The sequence below is a fragment of the Myodes glareolus genome, chromosome X (assembly GCF_982192425.1).
Source record: "Myodes glareolus chromosome X, mMyoGla1.1, whole genome shotgun sequence".
Classification (NCBI taxonomy): Eukaryota; Metazoa; Chordata; class Mammalia; order Rodentia; family Cricetidae; genus Myodes; species Myodes glareolus.
The window spans coordinates 6,912,677-6,932,149 of record NC_142053.1 but is presented as its reverse complement, the minus strand read 5'-3'; the positions used below and the strand labels follow the sequence as shown (position 1 = coordinate 6,932,149).

Below are 19,473 nucleotides of genomic sequence, written 5' to 3'. Positions count from 1 at the left end.
TGAAATCCAGTGCAGTTTCTAAGTCACCTCTCCCTCTTCGCAGGCTGCTTACAAAGTTTTATGCATTCTCAAATTTTCCACATACAAATGTGTAACTGAGGGACAAGTAATTATCAACTCTTAAAACATTTAAAAACATAATACCAAAGGTTTGTACCTTGTCTTATTGCATCTAATTATGCTATGTTCTATTAATATCCCTGGTAGGCCTGCTCTTTTATGAAGGGAAACACAGGAGAAGTGGATCTGGAGGAGGGGGGAGTTGGGGAGAGACTTGGAGGAGTGGAGGGAGAAGAGACTGCGGTTTGGATGTATTATATAAGAGAAGAAAAAAATTAATTTTTTAAAAAATAAATCTCATATAGTTACGCTGCAATTTTCTATGTCACCAGCAGGTGCTGACAACTAGCATGATATGTTTCATTTTCAAATATATCAGACTGGAAGCTTTGAATTCAGTGGGGAATCCAGTGTCATGCATAGTTAAATGGGTATATTGGACTTTGTGTGAGATAAATTGGCCTGCAACAAGCAGACTGACCTTACAGGAGCACTGACAACTTAACAATACCTATTAGTGCTCACTCAATATTTTATATTTAGCAGAAGCTTAATGCTTCTTCAAGGCACACAACTCACTGCTATCAGGACCAAGAAGAAGAAAAATGGAAACTAATAGTAAATTTGCCTTAGCTTTTTCTATTTTGTTACTTCACACACAGAAAAATGGTCATTCATTTATTTCAATGGTAGCTTAGTCTCTGTGTATTAAAGTGGGTTTTTGTCATTAAAGATATATTAAAATACTGATGCACAGAAATACATTACAAAAGTATGGACATGCCATTAAATACTCTTTGGGAGATGTAGAGGCAAACACAGGTGTTGAGTTATTCGCCTTCTGTATCTGAAATAGTCTGAAAGCACTATTTTCTGGGAGAATTAAATATTCAACTTCAGAAAAGAAGGAAATTAAATTTAGTATTGATCCAAAATAAAATAAAATCTCCTGTTTCAGAGACCTCAATATCCAGGTAAAATGCAGAGTCAAGAGCAGATTGAAAATACATGCTTCATTTGCTATTGCTATAGTGAAGATGCTTTCAGAAAGTGTTTAGAGTTCTAAAACATGAGGTTTCATCTTCAGGGAAGCTACATAGAGTGCTGCTGGGGAAGGAAGAATATAAGAATGTAGTCACTTATGCAGGACTGCGTGCTTTACTTAATCTACACAGGAGAAAAAAAAAGACTCAGGCTCTTCATATGTGTAATGAAGTTGTGACATCCTTAGGGGTAGTGTATATGAATGATACATGAAACCATGTGAGTCTATTAAAAGGGTCTCAAGAATGTATTTAAGTAAACACTCACTGATACAGAACAGATTAGTTGCCACCGCGACCCAGCAGCTGATCCAACCGCTCCTTCCTCAGGCCCCAACCACCCAAACAGTTGAGTGAGCATGAGAGCAAGAGAGATCCCTCCCCTCGGCTTTTAAGTGGTCACATATGCAGACAAGACCACACCCTAGTGCTCATAACCCCCAAATGTCATTGGCTATAGGGATTAAAATCTTCCAACAGTTACCCCCCCCCCCGTTTTTTATAATAAGAAGATTCTAATCCTGGCATAAAGCTAGATACAATAAGAACAATTACCAAGTATTGTGCAGAAGAAAAAAGGTAGTAACACAAGCAAAGATGAAACAACAACCCACAACAACAACATCAAGAAAGAAACACATTTTCAATGTCTAGGACATAGGTAATTGGCAAATTACCGAGATTATTGCAATAGCTGTCCTATCCTGGAGGATAGTTTTGTACCTATAATACCCTAACTAAGATATGAGAGGATTGTAACTACAGTTGTGCAGACCACTGGGTGGGAACAAAACCAGTCTAGTGGGACCAGATGGAATGAGAAAAACTTTCCAGATACAAATGATGATCCACATGGCGCTCTCAAATTTCCTTAGGGCCTGAAAAGGTTTTAAAGAAAACAAACTGAATGCACAGAAATGAAATCACACTGGCTTCCTAGTCTCTCTGTCTCATCCCAGAAGCTGCACAGAGACACAGCTTTCTACAGCTGCCTGTAATATGGAACTGGCTACTAGCTTCCGTGAGCTAAGCTTCGTGGTAAGTTTCTACAGTCTCACATGGCTCTCTGTATATAGGGACTATTTAGCTTCATGCTATGTGGCATTTGCTAATACAGACAAAGACTGTTTGTGGGGCAGCTACATGCTACCTGTTGGCAGCATTGGGTGGCGGGGGTGGGGGTGGTAAGCATGACGCTCCTTGCTACCTTGACCATCTTAAAAAACCAAGTAGGACTTGAACCAACAGCCAAAGTGGCCACTTTGATCCAAGTCATGCTTGCTTACCAGTTTAAAACAGTGATCAAAAATGATTATAGGTAAGCAATAAAGACATATTCAGATGAAAAAGCCCTCTAAACGTGTCACAATGTGTTTAAAAAATATGTAGGCTTTGAAGACAGAGAAAAAGCATAGACAGTTATAAAAATAGTTTAAAAAAAATAAAGTCATTAAAGATACAATAAAAATAAAATTTTAAAAAAAACCTACATAAAGATAAAAAGTACACAGGTAGTCCAGATCCTGTATACTATTGTGTTGACTTTAAATTTTTTGTTTGCTGAAAAGCGAAGGATGGCTTCTAAGAGACCAAAAATTAAAAAGAGAATCTTAAAATATACCAACCAAATTATTTTTAAAATGCCTTAACTTCAAAACAAAAGTCAAAAATTATATTTATAAATATAATTTATATTAACTTAAAAGATGCATTGCTTTGAAGAAGTAGTTTTTCTTTTGTTTCCACAGAAAGCAAGGGGCTATGAATTCATTCCAGATTAAGATGGACCAGCTTTGATGAAGTGAGACCTCCTAAAACTTGACAGGTGACATCTTTCAACAAAGGTTATTGCTGGTCCTCCCAGGACTTGGTCATTATCTCAAAATTTTATCAGGGACCCAAAAGATTCTTTGCCCATAGAAACAGGTAGATGTTTGGAGAAAATAACATCCAGATTCCCAAGAGTTTAGGGGAAGACAGATAGTCTTTTGTTATTTGGTACATTATGGATGTTTGTTATATTTAAGGAAATAGAGGATTATAGGAATAAAAGACAACTATTAATCTCAGATATTTTGAATTGACATGGGTTTTGGTATAGTGATAGAAATTTAAAGTTAAGTTTGTTAAACTGCATATATGCTTCTGTTCTTGTTTAAAGGATTTTTGTATATTGATAGAAATTTAAGATCAATTTTATTACACTATATGTATATTTCTACTCTTGTTTAACATATTATGCTTATGCAGCTCATTTAAAATGTACAGTTAAGAAATACAAATTAATGGGTATTAATAGGCATCTATAAAATAAAACTTAGAGATAAAGAAGGATGCTTAAAAGAAATCCCACACTAGTTTAGAATTGAGTATAACAGAGGGTTATTTATTTAGGGGTAGACTTACAGATCACAATCCTCTGTTGGAATGAGGAATAGCAATTGAATCCTGCAGCCAGAAAAGAGAGGCCAGACGCATGCTTTATATCAGCATATATAGTATAAAAGGCCATGCACAAGTGGGTGGGTAACTTAAAGGCTATTGTAGGTAGGAATTCCTACAGCATATAGACATGTTAGTTAGGTTTTTGAGATACACAAAGATATATTTCAGATAGTTAGGTTATCTTCAAACACTTGAAAGACCTACAAAATATGGCATTTAAAATGATTTAAGAACTTAACTTAAGTTCTTAAACTTAAGAATGTTAACTTTTCTTAACAGTTATACACATTTGCTCCTGGCAGCACCAATTACTTCAAGAGAATGATGGACATCAAAGAAGCTCCTTATGGAGTTTGCTTTCAGTGTAGTAAGGCTAACCATTTGGGCAAGAAACTGCTGTTGCCTGGACTACTTGATGGTATGTTGTATGAACTGGACATTCAGGACCTAGTTGAAAATGATTAGGAAAATGAAGGTTTCCTGCTTTAAAGAAGAGTCTGCCTGTCATTCTATAAGACACAGAAGAAAGCAACTAAAGAATTTTGTCAAAATAGTTGAGACAGTCTTTCAAATTTCCTGTTTCATTGAAAAGTCTATCAGGTACTCTAGTCCTAAATGCTGAATATGGATGCCCTAATGTTATAGAAGAATTTTGGGTGACTATCTAAGCAGCCAGATATCTCTGTCATTTCTAGAGTTTTGGAAGTTGCTTTCAATGCGCTTCCTGTTTACTCAGGTAATATTATGTCCTTCTGGGGTCTTTGATGGACTTGAAGACAGATAGATATAATTTTAACTTTCCTTAGTAATGATAAAATATAAAATAGATATGAAATTTCATAAAATAAATGAGAGAAAATTTTCTTAATTCTGTTAAATACAAATAGATTAAATATAACTATAATTCTTGCTTGATACCTGTTTTTTAATATGTAATTTTACTATGTTAAAGTTAAAATATTCCTTTTTATTAGACAGAAAAGGGGAGATGATGTGGAATGTCCTTCTTTATGCTGTGAATATGTTTTTATTACCATTGTTTAATAAAGAAATTGATTTGACCAAAAGCCAGGAAGACTAGAGCTGGGCAGGAAATCCAAGCAAAGATAAAGGGAAAGGGAAGGCAGAAACTGGGAGATGGCAACAGGCACTGGGGAAGCAAGATGTGAGGTAACAAGTCATGAGCTTCATGGTAAAATAAAGACTAATAGATATTGGTTAATTTAATTGTAAGAGCTAGTTAATAATAAGCCTGGGATAATAGACCAAATAATTATAATTAATATTAAATATCCACATGATTGTTTTATAATCATAATTCCAGTAGGTGGGAGAGAAAATAGTCCAGTAGAACCAGATGGGACAGAGAAAAGAATACAAGATAAATATGAAAGCTCTTGTAGATTATTAAGTGGCATAAAATTGTGGGTAGATGGTTAAGAGGTGAGCACTATTCCATTTTCTTAATAATTGGAAATATTATGTCTGCATAATATCTATCCACAAAGTTAATTAGGAATATATGTCTTCATATTACCAGGGATCTAGCTGAGTTTAAATCTGTACAACTTAGCTATATTTTTCACAACATTTTTGCTTATTTATGTTATAATAGTTGCATACACATGTGGAAAGAATAAGTATTTACAAAATATGAATTTTCATTTAAAAGGGCATAAAATGTTGGAATAGCATATGTCCATTGTACTTATACAGTGTTGTCAACATTTTTAAATGGTAGTTTTACGGCGAATCAATCCCACACCAGTTATGTTTTAAGGGGTTATTTATTTTGGCAGGTAAAACTTTCATACACCATAAACCGTCAGGAAGGGAACCTAGTCCCTGGAGCAGGAGCAGGGACCAAGCGTCGGAACAAAGAGGCCCGAGCCAAGATCTGTGGCTCTTTTAGAAGAGAAATATACCATGCCCCAGTGGGCTGGTATTTCAGTGACTATTAGCTGACAGAACGGAAGGCCCTCCCACAGCACCGTGGGCTCGTGCTTCAGCGACTATTGGCTGAAGCAGTGGAAGATACTCCCGCAGCACCTCCCCCTTTTGTTTAAGTAAGAGAGTTCTAAGCCTACTACGAATTTATATACAGTAAGTACAAACCTACACAATTATATACAATAAGTACAAATATCCTATTCTAACTAGCTAAAGTCTTGTATAATAAATAACTTGGCCAAGTCATGAGAGGAAAGTAGCTACATATATCTAGTCTTCAACCCCATAGAAGATCCGAGAAGGGAAATAATGTTACCTGAGTAATTAGGAAGTGCAATCAAAGAACTTCCAAAACATGCAACAAATCACAGAGACAACTGGCTACCTGGGCAATCACCAAAGACCTGTTTGCAGCATTGAAGCAACCAACTTTGACTTAGGCCTAGAATAACTGACAGATTATTTTTAACAGGCAAGAGATTTTTCAAAACCATCTTACCCTGTCTTGGCAAGATTTAACAGTTCTGTTTATCCATTTCCAGATCTTATCCATTTCTGGATTTTAACAGGCAAGAGATTTTGCAAAACTGTCTTACCCTGTCTTGGCAAGATTTGACAGTTCTGTTTATCCATTTCTGGATACCGTGTATTTGTCAGTAGTTGAGGTATGAGCAGTTCCTTACCCAGAGGCCAGTTTTGTCAAGAAGACAAGCTCCAAGTGGAGTGTCTTTGGTGCTCAACAATCTCTCAAGTATAGGTCGGTGTTGCCAGGAGTGATTGTGTCTCACTGCACAGAACTCTAAGATTAAATTAAATGCCATTTTCTATAGCTCTTCAAAGAGGTTGAAGACTATTTATATATAATCTCTATGTATCTAAAGAACCTGATTAGTCTAACCATAAATATGACAGACATAGATGACTATTGATCTACAATTCTTAACATGTATCTAACTTAAAGACTAAGAGAATAAACAACTGTGAAATAAATGAGGACAATGACTTCCAAATGTAAACAATAAATGTCAATACATAAACAATATATGAGTATCTTAATCAGAGGTAGAAATGTACACTGCAATATGGTATACATATATCAATACAATATATATCAATACATAAAAAATGTTTTAAACAGGTAGAAGCATGCATACATACAATATTCAATATATGCCGATGTAATTATCTATAAACAATAACTCACAAATACCATTATTATCTATCCAATTATGCCCCCCTTTTCTTCCCAAAAGATCCCTGAGCTTATAAAATTCCTTACAGAACTCTCAACCGTATACTAATTATAATCAATCCCTAAATATTGTTCCTAAACCTGAGGACAAACTTTGCTGAGAGAGGGGACATCGTCCCCTAGAATTACTTCCAGCTGTCATGGGGGTATGATTCTTTCTTGAGGATCCTGTGAAACTAAAATGATGGTTAAATTTCAAGGTCAATGTCTTTTAAAATTGCAAACAGTCTATGAGTATTTTGTGGAGGTCTAGCCAGAATGTTGTACAAGATGTGCACCATTTCAGCTAACCAAGCTGCAATCATCTGTGCAGCTGATACCCGAAACAGGACTTGTAGTAGCACTATCAGTATCATTACGTCATATCAACCGAGTGGAGTTGTTGTTATGGGGGTCCCATCTTCTTCCTGAAAACTTCAAATGTCAGTGCAGAAAGAACTCATTGTTCATTGTGGAAAACTTCAACATTAATTATATAGACATATACAAACATATTCAATGAAAGGTGCGATAGACATATTCAATGAAAAGTATGATAGATATGAAGAAAAGCAAAGATGTTTTCTAAACTCATATTTCTTTCTGTCTCATATCATGGCTCTTGACATAAGACAGAAACTCCAGAAACTCTGGGTTTTTCTCCTAACAACAGGCTTGGAATTAGAGAGGGACCGAGCCAAGAGTCCAACTCCAAAACCAGCTCTATAAATTCAGAAATATGATTTAGTATATTCCAGAGCTTCATACTCACAGAACCTATTCAGTTTTCTTGATAATCCATATTGGGTAGTTATTTTTCCATCTGTCAGTATTCAAACATCCAGGGTACTTTGAATTTTTCAAAGACGAGTGTTTTCCTGTGGAGATAAGAACAGAACCCTGCCCCCATTTTATGTTTTTCTTACCACCTGTATGGTCATCATCATTGTAGATGCTGTCATTTCTCTGTTCCAAGAGGTTTCTTCTCTTCAGATCTAACCTTTATTAATTTTGATGGTATCCACAATTTTTCTTCTCCTGTGGAAACAAGAGCAAAACCCCTTCCCCAATGCAGCACATCTCCTGGCTTCCACTGTGAGGTCAGCACATCCTTGAAATAAATTGGTTGATTTAATTCAGCAGACTTTTCCAATATCCAATGTCTTTCTGCAGCCATTGTCCCCTTCTCATTATCATTGAGAAAATTTAAGGTTAATAAAGCATTATGTAACCTATTCCTGGGGGTATTTTCCACCCCTTTCTGTTTGTTCAACATATTTTTATAGTTCGATTTGATCTTTCTATAACTGCTTGACCTGTAGGATTGTATGGTATACCTGTAACATACTTAATATTATAATAAGCAAAAAATCGTGTCATTTTCCTAGAAACATAAGCTGGACCATTATCCGTCTTTATCTGTGTAGGTATACCTATGATGGCCATAACTTTTAATAAATGAGTGATTACTGAATCAGCTTTTTCTGAGCTTAAAGCAGTTGCCCATTGGAAACCTGAGTACATGCCAATGGTGTGATGTACATATTTTTATTTGCCAAATTCTGGAAAGTGAAACACATCCATCTGCCAAATTTCATTCCTTTTAATACCCTTTGGATTAGTCCCTGCAGGCAATGGTGTTTGGTTATAAAAAGAGCAAGTAGGGCATTTCTTTACGATCTCCTTAGCTTGTTGCCATGTAATAGAAAACTCTTTTTTCAAGCCTTTGCTATTGACATGATGTTTTTTATGAAATTCAGATGCCTGCAGCACACTACCAATCAATAATTGATCAATATCTGCATTGCCTTTTGCTAGAGGACCTGGCCGACCCGTATGGGATCGAATATGCGTTATATACATAGGGCAGAGCCTGTTTCTGATCATATCCTGTACCTGGATAAAAAATGAGGTCAGTTCTGTATCATCAGGTATAAATTCAGCAGTTTCGATATGCAAAATAACACTTTCTGCATATTTTGAGTAAGTAATTATATTAAGAGGTTCTTTAAAATCCCTAAGCACCATCAGGATGGCATATAATTCTGCGTTCTGGACAGAATCATAAGGACTTTGTTCCACTTTACTCAATTCTTCTGATTTGTAACCTATTTTCCCTGATTTATTAACATCGGTATAAAATGTATGGGCTCCGGTTATTGGAGCATCACGGACAATTCAAGGGAGAATCCAAGAAGTTCTTTTATAAAGTTAAGTCTCTTGCTTTTTGGGAAATTGTTATTGATTTCTCCCAAAAAATTAGCACAAGCTCTTTGCCATGGTTCATTGTCTTCCCACAACTTTTTTATCTCATCAGCAGTGAAAGGCACTATAATTTCTACTGGGTCTATACCTGCTAATTGATGAAGTCTCAATTTTCCTTTTATAATCAATTCAGAGACCTTTTCCACATAAGTTTTTAATTTTTTACTTGGTTTGTGTAGTAAAAAGATCCATTCTAAAATCGTATCTTCCCTCTGCATTAAAATTCCTGTAGGAGAAATTCTGGAAGGCAATATGACTAGAATGCAACTAAGATTTGGATCCACCCTATCTACATCTACCTCCTGTAATTTTTCCTCAACCATCCTCAGTTCCTTTTCTGCTTCAGCTGTTAACTCTTTGGGACTATTCAAATCTTTGTCACCATCTAAGGTTTTGTTTAAATGAATTATTAGATCAGGTGTTATCCCAACAGCTGGTCATAGACTGGAAATGTCTCCTAACAATCGTTGAAAGTCATTAAGAGTTCGTAACCGGTCTCTCCTGATTTGTGCCTTTTGAGACTTAATACTTTGTAAACCTATTTTATAACATAAATAATTAACAGAATCTCCTCTCTGAATTTTTTCAGGAGCAATTTGCAATCCCCATTTAGGTAATACTATTTTTGCTTCTTCAAACAGCCTTTCTAAGGTGTCTTTATTTTGATCAGATACCAGGATATCATCCATATAGTGGTATATTATGGATTTAGGAAATTGTTTGTGTATAATTTTCAATGGTTGGCTTACAAAATATTGGCACAGGGTGGGAAAGTTTAACATTCCCTGTGGGAGGACGGTCCACTGGTACCTCCTTGCAGGCTGAGAGTTATTATAGGTAGGCACTGTGAAGGCAAACTTTTCTCTATCTTTTTCTTGTAATGGTATAGTGAAGAAACAATCTTTCAGATCAATAACTATAAGAGGCCATCCCTTTGGTAACAGGGAGGGCAGAGGAATTCCAGATTGCAGAGGGCCCATAGGTTGAATAACCTTGTTGATAGCTCTAAGATCTGTCACCATTCTCCATTTACCAGATTTTTTCTTAACAACAAATACAAGAGAGTTCCAAGGGCTGGTAGATTCTTCTGTATGTCCAGCATCTAATTGCTCTTGCACTAGCTGTTCTAAAGCCTGTAACTTTTCCTCAGCTAAAGGCCACTGTTTAGTCCATATTGGTTTCTCAGTCAACCATTGTAAAGGCATGGCTGTTGGTACCTCTGAAGGGCCATCAATTGTGTTGTGTTCTTGTATAGCTCTAATGGCTGGTTTCCATCATCTGTAATATCTTGTAATATTGTCCTCAGAAATATAGGCTCTGGAAGCAGCAGGAATGTTAATTTGGGTATTCCATTGCTGCAATAGGTCACGGCCCCATAAATTCACTGCAATATTTGCTACATATGGCCTTAGTTTTCCTATTTGTCCATCTGGACCTATACAATTGACCCATCTCGGGCTTTGTCTTACTCGAGATAGGGTTCCAATTCCTAAGAACTGAATATCTACCTCCTGAAGAGGCCAATGTGGATGCCAAGATTCTGGAGTAATGATACTTACATCTGCACCTGTGTCCAGTAAGCTAGTAATAAATTTGCCATTTACACACACTCTTAGCTGTGGTCTTTGTTCATTTATAGAAGTCTGCCAGAATATTCATTTACTTTGTCCTCTTAGATTTCTTGATTCATTCACCACATTTAACTCATCCTTCAGGCCGTTATTGTTTTTAACAGTAGGCATGGGGCATTCTAATTTCCCTGAAGAGGCATGTTCTCTGCAGTAATCGGAAATGACTGGACCACATTCGCCATGGGGGCCTTTGAGAGGCCCCCTATTGAGTTTCCCGATGGCAAAGGGTTGCCCTGTTTATCTCTTGTTGACCTACACTCATTCGTCCAATGCCTGCCCTTTCCACATCTCCTACAGAAACCTGAAGGCTGAGTCCTCCTATTCCTGTTATTCCTAGAAGAGGCATTATTCCTGGAATTCCATTGTCTGCAGTCCCTTTTCATGTGTACCATTTTGTCACAATGAAAGCATTTTGCAATCTGATGTCTCCTTTTACCTTTGGAAATTGCTTCTTGCACCCATGTTTCATTGCCATAATCAAATGTATCAACATTCATTGTATGTAAAACCCATTCATCCAAAGGCACTGATCTGATCTTTAAAGGCCCCAGGATCCTTTTGCATTCTACATTGGCATTCTCATAAGCCAAAGACTCAATTACTATATTTCTTGCTTCTGGATCAGGTATCCCTATTCGTACAGCCTTATTTAGTCGTAAAAAGTCACTAAAGGGTTCTCTCTGACCCTGTTTGACCCTGACATATGACTCTACTCTCTGACCTGAGTCTTGAACCCTGTCCCAGGCCCTTAGAGCTGCTGTAGCACATATGGATAAAATGTTTTCATCATAAAGAGCTTGTTCCTGAGGATCAGAGTAAGGCCCTTCCCCTAGAATTTGATCTAGAGAAACCTCAATTCCTTTCGCTCATTCTTGTTCGTGTAAAAGTCTGGCCTCTTGTTTGAATAGGCATTTGAAATGCCATAAAGGTCCGTTCTCAAGGACAACTGATGTGAGCTGGTCCCAATCTTGAGGGGGGGCCCTGTTGCTCAGAGCCCAGGATTTTAACATCTCCCTAATAAAGGATGAATGTAGTCCATAATTCACAATTGCTTGTTTAAATTCTTTCAGATCATTCATACGTATAGGCTCCCATGTATGTTCTTTAATGACCTTAGGGTTTTTGGAGCAGGTTATCTTTTCTGATGTTATTACTGGAAAGGCAGGTATAACTCTATGTAGACTGAGAGTTTTTTGAGGTGAATGTTGCCTTTCTACCTTTTGCTCCTGTTCATCAGAGTCTATGATTTCCTCAATCTTAGTGAATCTGCTCACCATTGCCTTCTGTGAGTCCTGAATCTCCTGTCCAGTATTATGCTCCAAAGCCTTCATTAACGATTCTAAGGCATGGAGCTTGTCCGTCAGAGACACCATTTCCTCCTTGGACACAATTGCCTTCATTGATAATTCTAAGGCGTGGAGCTTGTCCATTAGAGATACCATATCCTCCTTGGACATAATCCTCATGGCATGTACTGTGCCTTCTTGTATGGAAATCCTATCAATTAATCTATCATACCCTTTTGATAAAGTCTGATTTTCACATTCATTGGTTATAATCCTTTCAGCTAATGTTTCAGCACTTACAGTCATGGACTGGAGGTTACGAGTCATTTTGGTTGTCCCCTCCTCCAGAGCAGTGAAGCTCCCTTCTGAAGAAGCAATATCAGACTATACCTTCTTGATATTTTGGTCAGTCAACTGAGTCATATCAGACAAAGATCTAGTCTCCTCCTTGAGAACTCCAAACTCTGATCTAGTCTCCTGCTTGAAAACTCCAAACTCTGATCTAGTTTCCTCCTTGAAATCTCCAAACTCTTTTTAGAGGAGGTTGGTATCAGTTTGAATTGTTCTTAAGGTTTTAATCTCTGCCCTCAGCATTGTAGATTCAGTCTGTAAGGACTGTATCTTATAAAATAGCCAAACACCAGAAAAGCAACAGATCCCAGGAATAACAAATTAAGAGGAATATCAGAGACATCCTTCAGAATATCCTCCATAGCGCAATTAAAAAAAAAAACATTGAACTTTTGGATAGTAATATTTTCTGACATTTTCAATCAAAAGAAATTGTACTTGTATGTATGTATGTATGTATTTTCAACCGAAAAGAAAAATCTTACCTGTAATGACCATTACCTGCCAGTAGGAGGTGGAGTGCACCTGAATCCACGTGGCAATGGCGTTGATTCTGGAAGTAACCTCTAGAATATATACACTTAAATTCAGAGGTTAAATTCACAGATCACAAAAGGTCAGAGAGCTTCTAGTGGCCAATAAACAAGGCAGCCTGGCCTACCCCAGCCGGGCTCTCCTGCCCTGCTGCTCTGTTTAGCCCAAAGCAGAGGGTCGTGACACAGGCACTGCGCTGTTGCTAAAGAGGCCTAGTGCTTTGGGCCCCATGTCCCTGTGCTGGGATTAAGGGTCAAGCTGCTTGCAGCACTCCCAATCAGTTATGGCAGATGGCAGTGGTTTCAAACAGCTTGCTGGAACTTCAAAGGGAGCTTGCGCTGTGAGCTCTTTGACTCACGTTGCAAGGAAAAATTTAAAAATCCATGCAGAACAGGGCAAAGAAGGCCAGCAGAGACTGTCCGGACCTGTGTATCCTGAGAGGCATGGAGGTTATGGCTGAGGGAGGGCTCATGCCAAGTCCAGCTGGCCAAGCTGAGCCAGTGGCAGGTAGCCAAGCCAGAGGCTGAGCTGGGGGTGGAGGAGTGGGGTGGTTCTTAAGCCAAACACAAGGTGCCAAATAACGGTGAATCAATCCCACACCAGTTATGTTTTAAGGGGTTATTTATTTTGGGGGGTAAAACTTACATACACCATAAACCGTCAGGAAAGGAGCCTAGTCGCTGGAGCAGGAGCCAGGAACAGGAGCCGTGACCACATGTCTGAACCAAGAGGCCCGAGCCGAGATCTGTGGCTCTTTTAAAAGAGAAATATACCACACCCCAATGGGCTGGTATTTCAGCGGCTATTGGCTGACGGAGCGGAAGGCCCTCCTGCAGCTCCGTGGGCTCGTGCTTCAGCGACTATTGGCTGAAGCAGCAGAAGATACTCCCACAGTAGTAGTTTTTAATCACACCATTATTATCACCTGAAAGTATATCATTGAAACCTAGGCTCAATAACCTAACGTAGACAGAACACACAAACTGGCACATGTACGTTTTCTTGATTCCACTTTTGTGCAGAGCTAACTTGAGATGCCAGTGACTTACAAAACATATTGTTTAGACATGTTCAGATTGCTAACAGACCATACTATTATGCCTTTTAGATTCCAATAAACCATATGAAAATGCTAATTATTGAGTCTACATTAATTTGTATAAATTATACAAATTGAGTAGCAATTAAGCCTACTGTGGTTGAGGTGGTTCCATGCTATTTTTTAACTTAATGTTGGACTGACACAGACTCTGTTCACTAAAATAAATTGTTTCATTGTTGAGTGTTTGCAAAGCAATTGATGATGGCAATTGGTTGTAGATGACACTATTGTGCATTTCAGTAAGATTTATTTAACCATATGCACACAACCAAAATCCACATCTACACTGGAAGAACAATCAAGAAATGACTTCATGGTAGTTCATTCATAAAAAAATGGAGCATCTCTCCATAAAAGTGGGCATTCTTTATGAAAGTTGTCCAAAAGTATAAACCAACAAATGATAAATTGAAATCACTTAGAGATGTAGCTACAGAATAATAAAAGAAATAGAATTTATTAAGGGACCAAAGCATGTATTCACTCTTTGAAGCAAAATACTGGCAAGTAATTACAATTTATATACCTCCTCCATGTGCGAATGCCAAATATAACCCTATTTTGGTCATACCAGTTGTGTGTGTTTTTGCCATGGCACACAATTTGTTTCCAAATATCTTAGTAGTATATAGATATTCTTTCTGAGACGAGAGGAGTGAAGGAAAGTAAAAGGAATAGGGATAGTGAGGGGGGATGGGGGAGAGGAAAGAGTGAGGAAGAGGGAGGAGTGTGACAAGGGAGAGCAAAGAAAGAAAGTAAGAACATTCGGTGATAATGGGAACACTGTCTTCATACAGTATAAAATATTAGGTAAATTATGAAGTGCTAGAATCTGGCAAGCAGCTCAGCTTCCAATGATGTTTCACAGAAAACTAAATCTACAAAATTTCACCCCAGCACACTTCTCTAGATACCAGAAAGGTACAGACATAGTCTATGGACAGTAACTAGAACTCAGGTCCAATCAGTTTTCTGTCAGAATGATAGGATTTCACAGCTACAAAGGTGGAACACATTGACACAGTTATTATGAAAAGAGAATAACTTTTCCCTTTCACAAAAATCATTTTGTGAGTGTGTAAATCATGATTTGCTGGTGCAGTAGCAGCTTTAATGCAGAAACATGGCATCAAAGTGATGAATAGATTGTGTCAGCCTTTGATAATTTATTTCTTTTTAGTTTCTCTAATCAGCAATGAATTTTGAAAATAAGATTCATAGCAAGTGATTTCCTGAAAGTTTAACTCAATAAAAAGACTGTTACTGTCTTAGATTTTTATCCCTGTGATAAGGCACCAGAACCAAGGCAACTTAGAAAAAGAGCTTGAACTGAAGCTCATGATTACCTTGACTGGGTAAAACTTTTGCCTCTGGCCCTCCTTAGGCGCTCCCCAAAAGCCCCCTTTTCATCTCACTCTTTGAACTCACGTATGGGCTGCCAGTTTTAACTCCTGGCCTCTCACCTAAAACCTTTCCCCTACCTGATCACCTGATTACTCCCCGTTATCTCATCTATGCTCCCTATTATGAGATTTCAGCGACCACTCATTACCTCAACCATGTGCTAACTCATGCCCATGGCCGATTAAAATAGGGGATCAGGTGTTATTTTTTCCCCCAGACCAATGTCCCTCACCCCTTTCCCCTAAATGGCAGGGTCCCCTCAGAGTAATTCTTGTAACTCCCACAGCTACCAAGTTCGAGGGACTTGCTCATTGGATTCACCTGTCGCATCTCAAACCTTTTACTCTTCCAGCTCAAGATATCCCCTAAGTTCCAGAGGACGCCAAGATCAGCCCCTTTTTCTCCAGTACCAAAAATATAGAAGTCTCATCCTTATTCAGCTCTCTTGTGCCAATATATTCTCCCTTTTCCTCTTTTCCCCATATGCAACTTCTCCATATACCTCTAATGTCACGCTAAAATTTCCAATTAACCATTCAGCTGTTATTACTGGAACCATCAATAAACATAGAACCAGAGGTACAAGGGCTGTCAAAGGCCCAGGTGGTAAGAAACAATAATAAAATTATAGCCCCACACTCCAAAAAAATAAAACTTATGAAGCAAACTTTAACATAACAGGCATATCCTATTTCCCATGTGTCTGACCTTTAGTAGGGTGGCAAATAAAGCCTGTAGATCTACCATCTCTCTAGTCCTCATCTCTTCTTGCTGTCATCTTTTCAATCACAGATCTTTGTATGTATTGTCCGACTTTCAAGTTTACAATACTAATATGGTAATTTCACTTTAGACCAAGATTACTCTGAAAGTTGGCCACTTAAGTTTTCTAACAATAGTTAAAATTCAAAAAGATTTCTTAATATCCTGAAAGCAAAGCAAGTACAATGCAAATGACAAAAGATGTCAACAGCAAGAGGGTTGCTAAAAATATTACTTAATGTGGTGGCTTGAATGAGAATGGCCCACATTCATAGACTCAAATGTTTGAATACTTGGTACTCAGTTGTTGGAACCATTTGGGAAAAAATAGGGAGTATAGTTTTCTTGAAGTGGTTGTATCACTGGGGGTTGACTTAGCAGTTTTAAAAGCCCACTCCATCCCCAATTAGTTCCTTTTGTCTCATGGTTTTGTCTCAATATGTGAGCTCTCAGCTACTGTTCCAGTGTCATGCCTGCCTGCCTGCTGTCATGTTCCTTGCCATGATGGTCCTGGGCTCAGTATCTGAAATTGTAAGTTGCAAAATAAATCATTTTAGAAGTTGCCTTGTTCATTGTGTCTTATCACAGCAATAGAAAAGTAACTATAACACTTAGACTCAAAGAGGCATATCCATTCATGAAATATTTTCTGGGTGCTAGGTACTAGGTCACATTAAATTCTAAGATGAGTTGAGTTTTGCCCCACCATTGATGCCAATTGTAGGATTAGAAAGGAATAGAAATGAAGGATGAATGACTTCTATCTAATTTTTATTTTGGGATATTTCCCAAGATTTTCTTCTTTTCTGGCTAATGTTCATATGATTGGCACTCCCTTGGATCCTGCTGCTACACTCTAAGGCAAACAACACTCAGCAGAACTTCTTGTTGATTTCCAGAACCCCCGTGACTACTTGTGTTGTTTTTCCTCCTGACTGCTCAGCTTACTGCTTCTATGAGAGAGCTTGGCTGCATTTGGAGAGGTCAAGATAATGAGGGTGTCCCTTTATTGATCTTCTAGAAACAAGGCATTGGTAGTCCAGAGGAAAAAGGGAGCAGTTTAGGGAATCTCTGAACTGCTATTATCAGTCATCAGTCGTAGTCATATCAAGATTAAACAATTCTCCCATCTTATGGTGGGAAATGATGCATTTTTAGCAAGGCAAGCTTTGATAGCTGTGCCCTTGTGTTGCCACTTAAGATGTGCAGGGAGTTGGTAGTTTGTAATTATGTAAATTGATAAAGTGGCTGAAGTGTGAATCAGTATTTCTTACATCTAAGTACAAACTTACTGTCATTAAATCCTCCTAACAAAATCTCTTATATAGGAGCATTAAGTGATATTTGAGTAAACCGAAAAACAAATAAAAAGCAACAAACTTACTGCTTCTAATCTAGTAACTATCAGGGAATTAAGGCCAGCCAAAGTGATGGTAATTTGCTCTGAACATTTTCTGTATTCCTGGCATTGTGGCTGATTCTGTTGCTCTGAGTAACAGTGGAATATCAGAGTTCCTGGTTCCCTAACAAATACATGACTATAGTACAGGGTTGCAGTTAATCCAGAATCCACTATGCTGGTGTTATACCACCCTTAAAGTAGTGAGGGAAAAGAATGTCTTAGGAGGTTTGGCCTCAATTTCAGTATGGACATGAATTGTTACATGACCTTGTGAAAATATAGACTGTGACTCAAAGATCTGGCAAAGCATTGCCTGGATGGACCTGATAGTCTAAGTAGTCTTTTGGTTTACTCACCTGACTTGATTTCTCAAGAATGGCTTTCGAAAAGACAATAACCCTTTGGACCAAATAGCAATCATTTCTTACATTCTTACTAGGTTCAGGGTTTTATGCTAAGTCCTTCACCTGCTTTATCTCATTTAGTTTTTACAACAGCCCTGAGTGAAGACAATCTCCATTTTACCAAGGCAAGATTCAAGGCCAGGGGAGATTACACAAGTCAAGTAGATAAATAAATGACAGACTCTAGATCCAAGCAAGGTGCGGTGGTGGTCAAAGCTCCTTGACTTTTCTTTTATACTGAACTGTATCCACTTAACAGCAACTCAACTATCTACATTAAATTTATATTCTTTTTCTGCTTCTTTCATGACTTGCACTCATTTTACCAGTATATTTTAAGTTTTCCAATAAGCATGTGATAGTCCACAAAGTAGTAATTTTCTGTTACCCTCTGCTCAGCCTTTAAACTCAGGATGTGTCAAGAGGACACAAGAGTACGAAACAATGCAAAGCTTATTATCTACCTTGTGCTTTCATATCTATTTTCTATTTTAACTTCTAAATGTTCTAAAGGTAAAAAATTATTTTTCTTTTTCTTATGTAGAATATTTGGTGATAGTTACTGACCTGTTCAATATCACACAGCTTAAGAGAAACTTGAGATGTGAAGGATACCACAACTGTGCTTCTAAGATTCATTAGTTATTACACAAGGGAACTAATATCCACTACAGAGGCAAAACTTAATCTCTAGTGTAGGTTAGGTATTCAATACACAGTAGTTGTTTATTTTAACTTTTGTTTTTTAAACATAATAAGAAGTGAAAGCAATATAAATACACAGAATTCTATTCTATATCTGTCTTTATCAAGCAACTCTCTTTTTTTCCCCCACTCAAACTTCTCTAAAATTGAAATACACCCTAGGTAGGCCACAATTTGGACATGGGTATTTTCAGGTTAATATTCTTCCCTCTTGTCCTCACAGTTTCAAAGACTATTGCCTTTATTTTGCATTAATTAAGGGCAAATACAATATATAACTTTGAAAGTAATGGTATTGGAGTATGTCTGTGTCCCTGGTTTAAAAAGACATATAATTTGTTTGGTACAAAGTATTTTTATTCTATTCTGTTACCCTAAATATTAACTTTTTAAAATTAGGAACAGCCATAAGGCATCTGCAGAAAATATGAGCTCTCTCCTTAACCTGGGGTTACTCAGGAGAATGACAAAGGGGTTTCTATATTACATTTGATAATAAAGAGAAAAGTTAAATATAAATAGAATTTCAAGTTGAGGATGAAAATAAAATACCTTTCCAGGTCCAACTGCTTCATATTTACATTGCCAGAAGTAGGGATTAGGGAGGAATTGCACCTTTTTTTTTTGGCCTGAAATTTCTTTTTTTAAATTTATTAGATTTTTTTAAAAAAATACCAAACCAAGTTCCCACTCACTCCCCTCCTCCCATTCCCTCTACCCATCCTCCCACCCCATCCCATCTAATCCTCAGAGAGGGTAAGGAACTTTGCCTTTGGAAGGTCTAAGGCCCTCCCTACTTTATCTAGGCTGAGCTAGGTATCCATCCAAAGAGATTAGGATCCCAAAAAGCCAGTATAAGCAGTAGGAATAAATCCTGGTGCCACTACCAGTGGGCCCT

At 37.6% G+C, this 19,473-nt stretch overlaps 1 protein-coding gene across 2 annotated transcripts in view; it reads left to right on the top strand.

The window, feature by feature from the left end:
• Aff2 (ALF transcription elongation factor 2) overlaps positions 1-19,473 on the top strand; it is a 536,897-nt gene that overhangs the window by 28,268 nt on the left and 489,156 nt on the right. The gene's annotated exons all lie outside the window — the stretch shown is intronic.